This window comes from Trichosurus vulpecula, chromosome 2 (assembly GCF_011100635.1).
Source record: "Trichosurus vulpecula isolate mTriVul1 chromosome 2, mTriVul1.pri, whole genome shotgun sequence".
NCBI lineage: Eukaryota > Metazoa > Chordata > Mammalia > Diprotodontia > Phalangeridae > Trichosurus > Trichosurus vulpecula.
In genome coordinates this window covers 161967506-161973263 of record NC_050574.1, presented here as the reverse complement: position 1 = coordinate 161973263, position 5758 = coordinate 161967506, and positions in this window count along the sequence as shown.

Genomic DNA, 5758 nt, shown 5'->3' with positions numbered 1-5758 from the left:
TTGCACAAATTTTCAGATTTTTTAAAATGAATCCATCTGTTTTCCTGACTTTTTATTCCTCCCTTTAAAAACTACTTGTCATTTGGCTGGTTCTCAGAGAGGAAAAGGGAGAGGGATACATGGGATACTATAGTGATATAAGAAACAGAAAATTTCAACAAAAATGTATAAAAAAGAAACAATTTGATAATTGCTTTTAGGGGTTGAAGGAGAGATGATCAGTCCAAAATCATGAAACTGGATGACTAGAAAGATTTGGGTGACCTCAAAAAGATTAAAGAAGTCAAGAAGAAGGATGGATTTTGGGGGGGGGGGAGAAAATGGACTCTTTTATACACAGTGATTTTGAAGTGTGTATATATATATATATATGTATGTATGTATGTATGTATGTATGTATAACTTTCACTTGTGAATGCCCTAAAGTGATGTGGAAGATCAGTATATGAGAGAGACTAGGGATGGATATATTTGGAAGTTAACCATGTAGACATGATAATTGAACCTATGAGAGTAAATGTGATCACTAAAAGTAGGATGAGACACTAATTTGAAAGAAAATTAAATGGCCTAGGTCTGAGCCTTGTAGGCTACCCATAGTTAGGTGATGGAATACAGATGATGAACCAGGAAAGGAGAGACTGAGGAATGGTTTAATAGGTAAAACAGGAGAACTCAGGGAGGGAAAAATATTCAGGAGGAAAGGGTAGTTATAAATGTCAAATGTTTAAGATACCAAAGTTGATGAAAACTGAGAAAAGACCATCCCAGAATGGAGCTATTAATGAAATGTTCACTTTTAGGCAATATGGAATCTTTGAGTTTTTTCTATTTGACAGAAATGGGAAAACAGTATAGTAAGATGAAAAAAAATTAGCATTTTCCCTCCCTCATAGTGTTAAGCAGATATCTTAAAGGCTCATTTTAAAAATGAATGAAAAGACAATGAGGAACTGAGAATCAGAATGAAAAGTTAAAATGTATTTTAAAGCATTCTGCTCAATGCTGTAAGGAAAGATCTGTTATAAAAATTTCCTATTCTCTCCCCCTTTTGAAGTTTGAACACTAGAATTATCTGACCTCATATGAGAAGGGAAGAAGTGAAGTTATCCTGAGAAATTTTGCATGCCAGGACAGATGTAGAAAATTTTACTCCTATGAATTCTCAGTGTGAAATAAAGTAACTCTTCAAGGGTTATTCAGCCCTGCTACCTACCTCCCCATTTACCTTATGATCATCAGTGAATAATTCAACACATTTTTTAAAGGACAGGTAGAAGAGACAGAAAATGAGATAGAGAAGAAGATAAAAGATGGAATGAGATCACAATCGATTTAAGGAGAAAAGATTAATACCTATGGGGAAAATGAATGTTGTATAATATTGCACAAATAAGGCTACATTGAGGGTAAAAAATCACATTTGGTAAGGCTTGAATAGTCAGAGAAGATTTCATTGACAAAGCAAAAACTGAGGTGTATCCTGAAGCATGGAAACATTTAATATTCAGAAAGAAAGCCTTCCTAGCAAGGGAGGAAGGGGAGGAAGAATCGGCAAATAATTAGGAATTAAAATTTCCCTCCCTGTTAGCTATTCTTGAGTTCAGTTTATAAGGCTGAGCCTTTGAATCTCAAAGGTATCCAAATGAATGGGGAGGTTTTTATGTATCCTTGGATCCGAATGTAAAAATGCGTGTGCATACTTACATACGAACATATTTTATCTCATGATAGAGTGTAAAATCTTTAAAGGGACTATTTTTTGTCTTTGTATTCCTAGTGTCTAGTACACCATCTACCATATAGTAAATTTTTAATCATTGCTTGTTCATTTGTTGATTTTATGAGTGTATGTATATGCACATGTATGAATACATTTATCATTTTGTTACTTTTCAGTCAATATCAATGAGTGGTAACACCAGTTTCTTCGCTGTGGTTCTTGGTTGGTTTTTTTTTCCCTATTTTTTAAGCAGTAAGACAAAGTGGAAACAAGCCCAAAGTATAGCATGAAAGACTTTGATCACACCTCTAAATATTCTTAGACACTGTATCAGTGCACACTTGGAATGGCTTGGCTAGGAAACATTTCAATGATGACTCAATTCCCCTTCTAAGGGTTAAATTTGATAAACTCTTGATTTTTCTTCTATAACTGTTTGTTTCCTTTTAAAATCACAATATTTAGAATCTACACCAACTCCACTGCTGCAGGAGAAGTTATTAAAATTCCCAATCTCTAGTCTGTTAGCCTGTGTCCCTGTGTACAGGGACCAATAACTCATTGATAACACCAACACTGAAATTAATCCCACAAGGCAAAATTTTCTTCAACCTCTGGGGAAAAGGAGACCTCTATGATTAATATAAAAGTTATACTTTCTCTAGGATCCTTAGAGAGACTTGATTGGAGCAATAGCTGGGAAAAGTTCCTCTGAGTTTACATTAGAAATACCCTAGGCTATTTATGTAACTCTCAAAAGAAAGAATGTCTATTGCAAGAAAAAAAAGAAATGAAGGTTATACACTGAGTGCAAACTATACTCAGGTGTGTACATTATACATCACAACTGTCTCCAGTGTCTCCTTATCTAGGTCTAGAAAATCCACTTAAAGGAAGTCTCATTTAAAATGGTTTGGAATGTAGATGGCAAATGTTAATGAACCACTTGCATTTGTAGAAGTTAATTTTTGCATTTATAACAAAGGCGACCAATTTAATTAAAGCTCAGGGAATTCAAGCCTCTGTTGGTAGTGGGGAATACTTTATTACCGACTGTAGATAAGAGAGGAGCTTTTTCTATCATTTCTTATATTTCCTGTTTCACTCAGGTGAATGATTTTCAGGGTTAATGTGGAAGGAATTGGCATTTAAAAGTATCCTCATAGATACCTTAGCTAAGTGTGTTGGGAGGTTCCTCAGTTCTGTGGACAGGTATCAACTAAAGTCTCTGACCTTAGGCAAAATGCAATAAACAGTATGTTTGAAGAAAATAGAGTGTACATCATACAGAGACATTCCCTTGTGCCAGTCTTTCCTATTCCCAAGGGTCCCTGTGGTTATTCAAGCTGTGGATGCATTTTGTAAGGATGGACACAAGAACAGACAGGGCTACAGATGGATAATTGAGGCTCAGAGTGGTAACTTAGTGGTGACTTGGTAAAATTTGAACTAGAAATAGAAATTAGATATGACATGACTCCTCCCCTAATGCACAACTTTGGGGAACTTTGAAACAACAACTTTCCTAATTTCACTATTCCATTTCTGTTGCCAAGTCTTTAGCCTTTGGTTGCATGACTAATTAATGACAGAGTACCAAGGACAAAGGCTGACATCATGTTGACACATCAATGCAAGCCAAAGTCAAGGGCGAAGAATAGACAGCTACACTGAAAGTCTCAAGGTTTGGGGAGGCAATGTTGAATCAATACTCCTTTAAATTCTGCCTTTACATGAGACATTGGTAACCTCAGTTTTAATACTGAATCTGGTTCCTAGCTTTTCAGTGTTCCAGGAAAACCCAACCTGTCCATCTGACCTGGATACTTGAATGTATTACCTTAGATACAAGGTTGGACCTCAATATTGCTTTAAATCCTACAATAAGCTTCTTTCACTGAGATTCCTGGAGCACCAGTGCTGACCATAATCATTATTAGTCCTTTGCTGGTAATTTGACATTATTCATTGGCTCCCTGACCAGATTGCCTAAAACCAACACTGGCAAAGATCCAAAAGCTTATCCTAACAATTGGAGTAATTAAGCAAACTCCTGATCTAGGCGGCAGGTGGAACCATCAGTAGTGGACCCTGGCAGAAGTTCAAGTTCCCCAAGCTTTTTATTTCTTTTAATTTTATTGATACATTTTGTTTTTACATTATCTTCATTTATAACAATTCCCTCACATTCAGAAAGCCATCCACTGTAACAAAAAGAAAATGAAACAAAGCACCAGGAAATAATCAACCAAATATAGTGGCATATGATGGTATTTGTAGAAACACCAATAGTCTCCTACCACTGCAAAGAAGGGAGGGAAGTGCCTTTTCCATTCTCTTCTTCAGAGCTAAACTTGGTCATTATAATTATGCAGCACTACCTTTTGTCTTTTAAAATTGTTCTTTACATTTATATTAGTGTCATTATTTTAAGTATTTTTCTGTTTCTAATTACTTCTCTTTTCATCAATTCATCTATCTTTCTGTGTTTCTCTTGCATTCTTCATGTTCATTTATTATGACAAAATTATAATCCCTTCTATTTAGATACTACAGTTTGTTTCACCTCCAAATGACTGACGTATATCTACTGTTTTTAGATTTTGGATACTAAGGAAATCTTTACTATAACTTTATTGAGGGCATATGGGAGTTTTCTTTCTATATTTGAGCTTCTTGTTTTAAATAGGTTAACACTGGATCTCTGGTCCTGAGATTGTGGACATTTTGGTCATTCCTTTTACCATAAACCCCAACTGCTGTCCAAAAGAGTTGGAACAATTCACAGAAGTAAATAAGAATATCATCAAGATAAAATGTAACCAACAGGTATTGATAAATGATTTCTGCCATATCAGCCATATTTGCAGACTTTTCCCTTCAGCTGCGACCATGCGCTATGACACATCCTACTTCACAGGTAAGCTATGGGCAATCTAATTTCCTGTGATACCAGAACAAGTCAGTCATAATATTCTCCTGCTTTTAATCAATCTTCTATAGTACATACCTCAGAGACCCTGGTGCAATGATGAAGGATGATCATGATCAGGAACACTACTTTGAGAACATAGTATATGGCGAGTCCTGAACTTCAATACCTTTTAAGTATTTCATTTGTGATTGATCCACAGATACATAAGTTGGGGATACTTCTGCTAACCAAATGATTTGATGATATATTCTTTTTAGGAAGCAATGTTTTGTAGTAGACTGAGCCTTATGCTTATAGTCAGGAGACCTGGGATTGAATCTTGCCTTAGGTACTACTGGCATTTTGATCAGGTAGTCAAAAAACATTTACTAAGGACTTATTATGTGCCAGACACTGTGTTAAACACTAGAGATCCAACACAGATAAAAGAGAATCCCTTGCCCTCAAGGAGCATACAGTCTAATATGGGAAACAATAAGCAAACAAATATGTTCAACCAAGGTATATAAACAATAAATTGGAAGTAATTTTTAAAAAGGGAAGGCACTAGAAATAAAGGGGTTTAGAAAAGACTTACTGTAGAAAATAGGAAGGAAGAGAATGCAAGTATGTAGATATGAGAAAGGAGAACATTCTAGACATGGGGGACAGATAGAGAAAATGCGTGGAGTCAAGCGATATAGTGTCTTATTCATGAAACAGCAAGGTTGCTAGTGTTCTGCCCAATGTCTTGGCCAGGATCCAAGAGAATATACTGGGGTAAGAGTATGTGAGGTGTAAAAACACTTGAATGGGTGGAGTCAAGATGGCACTGTGAAAGGAGGGAACTACTGGAGCTCTCTCACAAATTCTGTCAGATACATCTAAAAAAGTGAATCTGAGCAGATCTGAGAGAGTTAGGAGGCACTAGTAGACTGAGAGAAGCAGGAATGCTGGGCATACAGAACAATACCAGACCACACCAACTGGGAACAGCAGAGGAACCCAGCCAGCAAGCTGGTCTAGGAGAGCACTGGGCAAGCAAAATGCAGAAACAGCAGCAGGCCTAGGTGGAAGTACCAGCTATGTCTACAATCAATCCCCAGGCATCTCTGGCCAGG